This window comes from Rhincodon typus, chromosome 1 (assembly GCF_021869965.1).
Source record: "Rhincodon typus isolate 14 chromosome 1, sRhiTyp1.1, whole genome shotgun sequence".
NCBI classification, from domain to species: Eukaryota; Metazoa; Chordata; class Chondrichthyes; order Orectolobiformes; family Rhincodontidae; genus Rhincodon; species Rhincodon typus.
Genome location: NC_063332.1, coordinates 54589219 through 54601619, shown reverse-complemented (window position 1 = coordinate 54601619; position 12401 = coordinate 54589219). Strand labels below are relative to the sequence as shown.

The following is a 12401-nucleotide window of genomic DNA, read 5'->3' as shown; positions in this document are numbered from 1 at the left end:
GTTTCTCCAATCTTGAAATCTTAATGCTTATTTGGGAAGGTTTTTAAATTTGTACAAATGCTGTTTCTAAATTTTTCTACCATCATAATTTCCCCTATGTTCTCAAAATATTTCTCTAATTTGAGAGTTATTGACCACAGATCCCACATCACTTCTTTCCCCATGCAAATTCTACAAATGTCTGATTCGGTTTCTTTCCTGTAGTCCTAAATTTTAATTGATAAGCTTCAGCACAAGCTAATAAGCAATAAATGTTGCCTCTGACAGTTTTTACTCTCCAGATTGTTTTTTTCTGACAAACTGGCATACATAGTCATGGCCGTACCTGTCGAAACAATCTGTAACTTCAAGGCCAAAACCTCTTTTAGCCACTGTCCAGCTACCTTACAAAAAAAAAGATAAAATATCTTTCAATTCCATCTTCAGGAAAGTTAATCATTAAGTGTAGATTTTTGATTAAATCAAATCTCTCACTGGAATCAGACACATTCTCTGAGCTATTAGCTCTTTTTTATGAACAAGGAACAAGAGAATAGCACTCAGCTCTTCAAGCCTAATCCACCATTCAGTAAGTTCACAGTTGATCTGATTTTAACTTCAGCTACACATTCCTGCATTCTTTCATCTCCTTAGTAATCAAGAATATTTTTCCTTTATTCTAAACTTTTCACTCATCAACTTGTTCTCTAATTTTCCTACATCTTTTGAAATCAAGCTCTTTTAATTCTCTTCCTCTGTTGACCTTTCTCCTCACTTTCTCTCTCTTTGTTTATCTCTCTCTTCTAATTAGTCTTTTAATTTCACTTTCTTTAAGTCAATTCCCACCCCACCCCTCCATTTCTAACGTATTTTAGCGGATTCCAGCTGCAAAACCCTCCATTTCAAGTTTCCTTTCATAGTCAAAGAATCCCTATGGTGTGGAAACAGGCCATTCGGCCCAACAAGTCTACACCAACTCTTGGAAGAGCATCCCACCCAGACCCAATCCCCACCCTAACACTGTAACCCTGCATTTTCCATGACTTGTGCACCTAACCTACACATCCCTGAACTATAGGCAATTTAGTATGGTCAATCCACCTAACTTGCACATCTTTGGACTGTGGGAGGAAACCGGAGCACACGGAGGCAACCCACTCCGACTTGGGGAGAACGTGCAAACTCCACACAGTCAGTCGCCTGAGGTTGGAATCAAACCCGGGTCCCTGGCGCTGTGGGGTAGCAGTGCTAACCACTGAGCCACTGTACCTTCAATTCTAAAATGTTGCATAAATCATTTGAAATATCTCATCGTTAATTTATTCTACTTTTACTTCTATATTTAATTTATCTCCTAATACTCTGAGTTTAGCTTTAGTTGAATTTTCAAACTAGTTCACTGTTATATCTTCCAGAAAACTTGAAATTACATTCAAAAGCCATCTTCAAATGCCATGAAATAAACTCAACCACATTAAGGACGTTTTCTATTTTTAAAAAAACACCACATATCCTTTAATCTAAAAAGAGAGATCCTTCTTAAACTCAGCAAATTCAAAATCCTGACAAAATCCACCAACTGTTTGATCCCAGCTGATATTATTACTGGATAAGTCTGAAAGCCGGTTCAATAAACCATGTTTGTTTTTTTTTTCCCCAATTTTAACAAGGTGATTCTTCACTGAAACACAAATATGCAATTCTGTAGATTCCATTTTAATAATAAATCAGAAGTTAATTATGCAAAAGACGTGAAAATAAATTGGAATAATCCAAACTATTTACAAACAACACAAGGTTGAAGATTTAGAAACACGTTGTAAAATACAAATGACACGGAGGGAGAGAGAATGCAGATCTAACAGCATATCAGCAAATAAGACTAAAAGGTTATAAAAATAATAAAAGGATAAAATATAACACGATATATTTGAATGCAGATGAACTAGCAATAGAAACTGAAATACATAAGTATGATCTAGTGGTCATAACACATAGGGCTGCAGGATGACTTGGATTGGAATCTGAATGTTAAAGAGTCTGTGACATTTAGGAAGGGCAGTAAGTGAGGAAAGGGTGGAGGACTGACTCCATTAATTAAAGATGATGTTAGCACAATAAAGATAAATGACCTAAATTCCGGAAATCAGGATATGGAAGTCGTCTGGGTAGAATGAGGAATGACAAAGGCAAGAGATCACTTCTGGGAGTTGTGTATAGTCCTCTGAACAGTAAGCACACAGCAGGGCAAGGTATCAAAGAAGAAATAAAAGGTGCTTGACAAAAGGGTTCAGCAATTATCATGGGAAATTTTAACCTACATATAGATTGGAAAAATCACATGGAGAAAGTAGTCTGAACAAGGAATTCATTGAATGTTTTCAGGATAATTTCTTAGGGCAGCATGTTAAAGCACCAACCAGAGTCAGGTTATACTAGAGAGAGCAAGAACTGCAGATGCTGGAGTCAGAGACAACACAGTATGGAGCTGGAGGAACACAGCAGGCCAGGCAGCATCAGAGGAGCAGGAAAGTTGACGTTTCAGGTCAGGACCCTTCTTCAGAAATGGGGAGGGGCAACGGAGCTGGGAAATAAATAGAGAGGAGGGGTGGGGCTGGGGAAGGTAGGTGGGATGGAAATAGGTGAGTTAGGTAGGGACTGTGGGGATCGGTCAGTGGGATGGGTGGGGCGAATAGATGGGAGAGAAGATGTTCAGGTTGTATCAGGTCAAGGAGATGGGGATGAGAGGGAGGGTTGCGCTTGGGATGAGGCCAGGGATGGGGAGATTTTAAAACTGGTAAATTCTATGTTTAGGCCATCAGCTGTAGGCTCCCCAGGCAGAATATGAGGTGCTGCTCCTCCGATTTGCATGTAGTGTCATTGTGGCACTGGAGGAGGCCCAGGATGGACATGTCACCCAGGGAGTGGGAGGGAGAGTTAAAATGGTTCGCTACTGGAAGCTGTTGCCAATTGTCGCGTACAGAGCGCAAATGCTCTACAAAGCAGTCTCCAAGCCTCCGCTTGGTCTCACCAACGTGGAGGAGGCCACATCGGGAATAGCGGATGCAGTAGACCAAGTTGGCGGATGTGCAGGTGAACCTCTGCCTGATGTGAAAGGTTTGCTTTGGGCCTTGGATGGAGGTGACGGGGGAAGTGTACGGACAGATGTAGCACTTCCTGTGGTTGCAGGGAAAAGTGCCGGGTGTGGTGGCATTAGTGGGGATTGTGGTAAGGACAAGGGAGTCGTGGAGCGAGCGGTCCTTATGAAAGGCAGATAGGAGTGGGGAGGGAAAAATCTCTTTGGTCGTGGTGTCGGATTATAGGTGGCGGAAGTGGTGGAGACTGAAATGCTGGGTGCGGGAGTTTGTGGGGTGATATGTGATGACAAGGGGGATTCTGTCTTTATTTTTGTTGGGGGGGGAGGGGGTTTGAGGGCAGAAGTGCGGAAAATGCAAGAGATGCAGTTGAGGGCATTTTTGATCACCAGATGGGGGAAGTGTGTTCCTTGAAATAGGAGGACGTCTGGTGATCAAAAATGCCCTCAACCGCATCTCTTGCATTTCCTGCACTTCTGCCCTCAAACCCCCTCACCCCAACAAAAATAAAGACAGAATCCCCCTAGTAATGTATTGTACAATTGACTTTCCTACCTATCTTTGTATCATCAGCAAATTTAGCTACCTTTGATCCCTTCATTGTAAATTTTATTTAAATTGTAAAGCGTTGAGGCCCCCGCACCGACTCTATGGCACACCACTTGTGGCATCTTGCCAGTCTGAAAGAGACCCATTTATTCCTACTTTCTGCTTCCTGTTACCCAGCCAATCTTCTATCCATGCCAATATGTTATCCCCTACACCATTAGCTTTTATTTTACACGATAACATTTCATGTGGCACTTTTTTTTAAAATGCCTTCTGGAAATCTAAGTACAATACATCCACTGATTGCCCTTTATCTACAGCACAACTGACTACTTCAAAGAATCCATAAATTAGTTACTTAGTTAACCTGATTTCTCTTTGACAAAATCATGTTGGTTCTGCCTGATTACCTTGAACTTATCCAAGTGCCTTGTCATAACACCGTTAGTAACAGCTTCTAACATTTTCCCTTTGACAGAGGTTAAGCTAACTGGCCATAGTTTCTTGCTTTTCTGCTTCCTTTGCTTTTTGAATAAATTAGTTATATTTGATATTTTCCAATCTAATGGATCCTTTTCTGCATCTAACGAATTTTGGAAAATTCAAACCAAAGCATCAACTGCCCCAATATCTACTTGTAAGACCCTGGGTTGAAATCCATCAGGACCTACGGCTCTTTGACCTGGGAACTTGTCAACTTGCAATTCAAATAATTTAATCAGTACTGCTTTCCTGATAATTGTAATTTTCAGCTACTGATTTACAGCTATTTCTGAGACGCTACTTGTATCCTCCTTCTAAGGAAGGCTTACGCAAAATATGTTTAATTTTTCTACAAGACAATACAGATAGGTTAAGTGAATGAGCTAGCAAATGGAGTACCATGTGAAATAGGGAAAATTTGTCCATTTTCACAGAAAGACTTAAAAAGGAAATACAACCATCTAAATGGTGAGATGTTGCAAACCTCAGATTTTTTAAATTCATTTGCAGGATGCAGGAGTCACTGGCAAGACCAGCATTTATTGCCGAGCCCTAATTACCCAGAGGGCAATTAAGGATCAATCACATTGCTGTGGATCTGGAGTCACAGACCAGGTTATCAACAACAGATTTCCTTCAATGAATGGCATGAGTGAACAAGATGAGTTTTTCTGACAATTGACAACAGTTAGACTCTTAATTTCAAATTTTTATTCACTCAAATTCCACAATCTGCCATAGCAGGATTCAAGTCTGGGTCCCAGACATTAGCTGGGTCACTAGATTAATTATCCAGCGAGAATACCACTGCGCTATTGCCTCCCTAACAGATCTGGGTATCCTAGTGCACAAACCACAGAAGGTTAATATGCTGATACAGCAAGAATCAGGAAAGCTAATAGAATGTTATGCTTTATTGCAAGTGCAATTGAATGAAAAGTTCAGTGAGGTTATGCATCAATTATACAGGGTATTTGTGAGACCACATCTGGAGTGCAGTATACAATATTGGTCGCTGTACATACAGAAGGATGTTAATGCATTGGAAGCAGTTCAGAGAAGCTTTACTGGACTAATATCTGGAATGAGTGGATTCAATTATGAGAAAAGGCTGCTCAAGCTATGCCTGTCTTCTCTGGACTTCGGAAGAGTCAAAAGTGATTTAATTGAAGCAAACAAGATCCTGAGGCGGCTCGACTTGGTGGATTTTTGAAGAATGTTTCCTCTTGTGGGAGAATCAAGAACTGTGGTTGACAGTTCAAAAGTAAGGAGTTGCCCATTTAAAACAGACGTGAGGAATCATTTATTTCCACTGGAGAGTTGGAGTGCTTTTGGAATTCCCTTCCTCAAGAGGGCACAGAATCTTCAGAACATTTTTAAAGCAGAAATAGATATATTCATGATTATCGTGAAGGATTACTGGAGGTATACAGGAATTATAGAGTTGCAGTTAAAATCAGATCAGCCAATCACATTAATTCCAAAAGCACTCCTTTACTGTACCTACATCAGAGAGAATATTGTTCTCTTTCACATCTTTAGGGCTTAACTGTGGCTTCAATTCTCCATCTTATGAAACTGATAGCCTTTTCTTTAGCTTTATACAACAGAACATAGAGCTTCTCAGCTTCAAATTACCCTTTTAGGGTTTTAACCAAACGTTTAGAATCATAGAGTCTGACAGCACGGAGACAGGCCCTTTGGTCCATGACGTCCAAAATGTCCATCCACGCTATCAGCATTTCCCTGCACTTGGCCCATATCCTTCTAAACCTTTCCTTTCCATGTATTCATCCAAATGCCTTTTAAGCAATGTTAATGTACCCGCCCCAATCACTACCGCTGGCAGCTTATTCCATAAGTGTACCACCCTCTGTGTAAAAAGGTTGCCCCTCAGGTTCCCATGTATTCTTTCCCCTCTTAACTTAAAGTGATGCCTCTGGTCCTCCATTCCCCAACCCTAGCAAAAAGACTGAGTGCATTCACCCTATCCGTGTCTCTCATGATCTTATACACTTCTATAAGATCCCCCCTCAGTCTCCTATGCTCCAAAGAAAAAAGTCCTAGCTTGTCCAACCTCTCCCTATAACTCAGTCCCTTGAGTCCCAGCAACATCTTTGTAAATTTCTTCTGCACACTTTCCAGTCTAATAACATCCTTCCTACAGCAAGGTGACTAAAACTGAACAAAATACTCCAAGTGTGGCCTCACCAATGTCCTGTACAACTGCATTATAATTTCCCAACTTCTATACTCAATACCTTAATTGATGAAGGCCAGTGTGTCAAAAGCTTTCTTCACTGCCCTGTCTACCTGTGACTCCACTTTCAGAGAACTGTATACCTGAACTCCAGGTCCCTCTGTTCCACTACACTCCTTAAGGCCCTACCATTCACCATGAAACTTCTACCTCAAATTGACTTTCCAAAATACAACACCTCACACTTATCTGTATTAAATTCCATTTGCCATTTCTTGGCCCACTTCCCCAGCTGATCAAGATCCTGCTGCAATGTCTGATAACCTTCCTCACTGTCAACGAAATCGCCTATTTTAGTGTCATCTGTAAACTTACTAATCATGCCTTATACATTTGATATAGATAACATATCAAGCTAATTGTGTATCCAATTTGCCAGCTCTCCCTGGATTCTATGTGATCTAACCTTCCAGAGCAGCCTACCATGTGGAACCTTATCAAAGGCCTTACTGAAATCCACGTAGACTACGTCTAACACCCTGCCCTCATCAACCTTTCTGGTCACTTAATCAAAGAACTCTAACAAATTTGTGAGGCATGATCTCCCACGCACAAAGCCACGCCGACTACTCCTAATCAAACCCTGTCTTTCTAAATGCATGTATATCTTACCCCTCAGAATTTTCTCAAGTAACTTACCTACCACAGATTTTAAGCTTACTAGTCTATAGTTCCAGGTTTTTCTTTTCCTTCTTGAATAAGGGCACAACACTCGCTACCTTCCAGTCTTCTGGGACCTCACCTGTGGCTAACAATGATGCAAATATATCAGCCAGCGGCCCCGCAATTTCTTCTCTAGCCTCTTGCAGGGTTCTTTGATATATCTGGTCAGGATCATAAGATTTATCCACCTTCATACATTCTAATACTTCCAACACCTCCTCAACTGTGATACGGGCTGTCCCCGAGATATCGCCACTAACTTACCCCAAGTTCACAAGTCTTCATGTCTTTCTCCACAGTAAACACAGAGGAGAAATATTCATTGGGGACCTCGGCCATCTCCTGTAGTTCCACACATACATGTCCATTTGGTCCTTGAGGGGTCCTATTCTCTCTAGTTATTCTTTCTCCTTCAATATACTTAAAGAATCTCTTTGGATTCACCCCAATCTTCTCAGCCAAAGCAATCTCTTGCCCCTTTTTCACCCTCGTGATTTCCTTCTTCAGTAAACTCTTGTATCCAGGGATTCCCTTGATCCCAGCTGCCTGTTCCTGAGCCATGCCTCCTCCTTTTTTTCTGGTCAAAGCCTCAATATCTCGTCATCCAGGGTTCCCTACTCATGCCAACCTTGCCCTTCACCCTCATAGGAACACATAGACCTTGAATTCTAGCTATCAAATTTTTAAAGGCCTCCCACTTGCCAGAGGTTCCTTTGCCTGCAAACAAACTACTCCAATCAACCCCTGCAAGCTCCTGTCTAATTCCATCAAAATTCACCTTGCCCCCTCATCTAGAATTTTCAAACCAAATTTATTACAGGCAGAACCATTATGTCTTAACAACCTTTCTCAGGAGCAACTGTTTTAGATACCCAGCTTCAACGAAGATTTGTGCAATCTTGCAAAACCGAAACTAAGAATTTTGTTCAAGCCATGGGTATTTCCACTAACCAAAAAGAAAAAAAAACTCTGACCTCCTGAACTGAAAACTGAATATACAACTGTTTACTTTGTTATTTTCCCCAAATGAAAACCCTATTATACAATAGGAACTCTCTCCCACACTGTTTTTTTTTCAAATATATCACCATGGCTACAGAACTTCCAAGTTAATCATTAAACCCCTTCCAGCACATAGACCAAATTCCACACACCACTAGCTCAAATCAAACTCAGAAACAGATCATATTAAAATACATATAAATTACACACCTTAGACCACATAATCTATAAATTAACAAGTACATTATACAATAACAACATATTTGTCATCTTGTCTATCACAACTAAATAGTATAATAAACAATTTTAAGTATGTTTACTGGTTTGCCTAAATAAGCAGAACAAAATCTATAAATTCAAAAGAGTTATAAGAAAATAATAACCAAATCATCATCTAAATAAACAAACCAATCAAATAACTCAAAGGGACATTAGGTCTGGAGTGAGCTGGCACCTATAGGTCAGAGGTATCAGGCCTGAAGCTAATGTGAGAGCACGATGAGACAGACAGAGACAGAGCGAGAGAGTGTGCGTGTGCAAGAGAAAGAGAGAGAGAGAGAATGAGAAAGTGAGTGAATGGGGGGGGTTGGGGAAGACAGAGAGAGGGAGATGGAGAGAAGCAGGTCTAGAGTGCGGGACGGTGGGTAGAGCATGAAAGAAAGAAGATATAGATAGAGGAACAAAGAATGTATCTATGGAACACCATAGGGCATGAACTGTATGTAGAATTAAAATTCTGATGTGTAGCATTCATAATAATAAAGCATAATATACCTAGAGGCAATAATATTTCACTTGCGGCAAATTACTACTCAATTTTTAAGTGGCCAAATACCTGACTGACTAAATATAAACAAATTCACGGTTGTAAGAAGTAACTAGGAAAAAGAAATAGCAAATCATATATAAAAGTTACTAATTTACAATGGCAAAATTTCATGGTCTATATTGAAAGCTTGTCAGTGTATATGAGTACCACACTGCATGCATTTCAACAACTCATGGAGAAAACAGATTCATTCACCTTCCCTCTCATTTTAGTTTTCTTTAAAATGTGAATCAAAATAATAACCATTACAAATCTCCTTACTTCTTCAGGGAGAACAGTCAAAATTTGTGTTTCCACCCCTGCCCTCCACAGATGGTTTTCAGCTGCTCCATCTCATCTCTGTCTACATGCAGCTGCTAGATAGGGGAAAAACTGCTTTGTTGTGCATTCCCCACATCGTGCTCTCCCGTTTGGTGCGTGCCAGTCTCCTCCCATGAGTCTTGTAAACAGCCTGCATGCAACCAATTAGCAAAACATCCAAGTGTAATTCTGTTTCAGAATAAAAGGAACCAAATATTTAAACAGTACCACGAACATAAAAGCTCAAAAATCAATGAAGTAGTAAACAAGATGTATTATTGTGCACAACATTTAATGCCAAGCAATTTGATAAAATGATATATTACCAAGAACACATTAAAAATTAATAATACAAATATTAAGCAAATTAACAGGCAGATTGAGAAGTCAAAATAAAGCCACCATGCTTTAACAGAGGTAATTTCACACCAAAGTGTAGTCAGCCAAAACATTTAAGAATAAATGAACCATATATCCACAATCGTCCTATACTGCTTTTGAAAAACTAATTTTAAGATTTAATCTAAAATAAGCACAATTTGATACCAAATAAAATTGTAGGAACAAAGCTTATCTTCAATTATATAACATTATAGTGAATTTCCAACCGTCATTGCTAGTCAAGCATCTTATAACCTTGTAATCAGTCATATAATGACAAATGGAGTCTGTAGCTGAATAATACGTTTAACTTTGGCTTCACTGCAGAGCATACCCATCACATTTTTTTAAATGCCCATAAAAGGCTACATTTAAAAAGGTAGGTGGAAGAAACTCGAAGCCACTCACTGTAAAACACAAAACTCTTGAGATTTCTTGTGTTGATAAAGTGTTTGAGATTTAATTGGTCTCATACAACATCACAAATGCTTGCCAGAATGGTCTTTTAAAAATACACTCCACCCAGAGATACAGCATGGCAGCTTCAACACAAAAACACTCCACGTCATTAATGGAACATACTACCTTAAGTGACTGTCTGTTATCTAACATCAAGCCATTGGGTAAAAGTAAATCCTTCCAGATTCCTCCTTGTAAATCAGTAGAAACAAAGCACAATATTTTTACCTCTAGATTTTTATCATTTTATGCAGCAGTGACAGAAATAAAGAATGATCTAATGTCAGCTGTCAGGCATTAAAAGTAAGCTTTAAACAGCACATCTGAGCCAGTCGCCGACTATATTATGCGTAAGACGTGTGGTGCACTAAAGTCACTACAGATTCTTATGCCAGTAATGCAAACAGCAGCCATTACAGTATGATGGTGAACAGCATCGACATCCAAAAATACAGCATAGCAGCTCCCATACAACACCCTTCTGCATTGTTAAACGTGGCAGCCACACAGAATAGTGTTATGTGACATCTTAGTAATATCATAATTTTAACTAACTGATCATGATAATATTACAGTATTGTAAAATGCATCGACTGTCTTAATAGCACTGCTAGGTTATCCTGAAGGAAACTGTAAAAAAAAATTGCATTGTGGAGATTTTTGCTTGGTTGCCACCCTATCCCTACCTTTTGTTCTTGGCTTCCTCCTCTTTCATCAATCGTCTTTCACACAGAAATGTATCTTTTGTTGGCTTGAAGATCTCCAGTAATATAAATTTTACTTTAGGACTTTGAGATATCCATTTCATAGAAGAGCAGCTATTTGTTAAGCAGCAGCCAAAGCAATGCAGTATACTGCGCAAACACACTGCTGGTGCTGCTGCTTGCTAGAAAGATCTAACGTCATCATTTAGACTGGCAGACTCACAGCCACTCAGGCTCTCCAACTGCAATCAATGCCTGAAACCTTGCAATTCAAATGAGATCAGAGCTAACAGATCAGACAATAAATATTGGAAAGGCAACCCAAGGCAAACAATATAGCTAACCCTTTAACAGTATATTATTACACCAATACACGCATGATGTGATCACCATCAAATATATTGCAGTCTAAAATAAAACAATCCTTTTAGGTAAATAATAAAAATAACCATTGTTTTTGTGTCCCTTTTCAATTTTGCTTCAGTTTTTAATACAATTTCAAGAAACATCTGAATTGCTGTCAAATGTTGCACTGCATATTTGATTAGTGTTTGAATTAACTCAAGATTGTGAATTGAATTATCTAGCAAAAAACAACTGCATACAATAGAGTGCCACTTAGCAGCAAATCCTTTAACGTTGCTTATGATCCTCACAACTACTTTTTGTCCCAAATATATCAACTGGCACCTTTTCTATTTTGTAACATTTTTCAGACCCTTCCGTCAACACTTTCCTAACCAAGCAATCAGACAGTTCATACTTTTACATAAATCCCAAAAGTCAACTTTTCTCACTTGACCATGAGAAAGTTTACCAATGAAAGCTAGATAAAACCTGTATTTGGAAATGCAAACAACATTTACACTCATCATTTCTTCAATACTCCCTAAGAATATTCCACTTTAAGGTTCTGAATTTGCACCTTACTGTTTTAGGATTATGGCCTTATGCCTGAGGTTTGTATGCTTTTCCAATGGATGAAAAACATCCATACATAATATAGATATCCCGACAGTGTAGAGACATGTTTTACACATCAGGCATAAGTTGAAGAGTATTTTAGCAGACTGCTAGTATGCAGCCAGTGATAAAAAAAAGTACATAACATGTATTGAGATTTGAATTTTAAAATGGAGCCAGATGGATACCGTTCAGTTCTAAGAAGGTAATTTTCTTTTAAACAGGTCACTGTTCCCATTTACTTGCTGATCCAGTGCAGCAATTCCAAGAAAGCATATGACTGTAGTCAAGTGCCAGGGAGAACCCCTGTACGTTTATATTACTGAGCTTATAATAGATTTTTTAAAACTCAGAGGCGATTGGTTTTGGCCTCAGAACAACGTTTCAAGATCTCAGTTCAGTTCAGAAAACGGTAAAAATTCTCCCAGCAGCAGAATCAGGTTTCAGTTTGGGGAACCAGTTACCTCACCAGAAGTGGTTTCTAGTCTGTAGAGCTTCCAAACGGGGAAAGCTTAGAAAGAAGTCTTTAAGTTGTTAGAATTGCATAGTTCAGGCCATCAGAATTGGTTAAAGTCTGCGACTTTTTATTTTTACGATTATGGATTGAAATGGGAAAAGAACTGTTTTAAAAACAAAGAACTGTTGAGGATTGCTGCACATCTTAAAGCAAGCAACCTGACACTTCGTTGCAAGTTAAGAGATAACAAGGTGTAGAGCTGGATGAACACAGCAGG

General features: G+C 39.3%; 1 protein-coding gene across 10 annotated transcripts in view; it reads right to left on the bottom strand.

Moving 5' to 3' along the window:
- The window catches only part of LOC109927380 (AP-4 complex accessory subunit RUSC2-like), a 141309-nt gene that overhangs the window by 75436 nt on the left and 53472 nt on the right, over positions 1-12401 (bottom strand). For 5 of the 10 annotated variants that reach the window (XM_048602318.1, XM_048602360.1, XM_048602372.1 and 2 more), the window contains exon 4: positions 9122-9349. The exons of 1 other annotated variant lie outside the window; for it this stretch is intronic. The gene's annotated coding sequence lies outside the window, so the exon portion shown is untranslated. Of the gene's footprint in view, positions 1-9121; positions 9350-10686; positions 10843-12401 lie in introns of those variants that run through there. 4 more of the 10 variants (XM_048602340.1, XM_048602351.1, XM_048602336.1 and 1 more) reach the window with 4 other exon arrangements.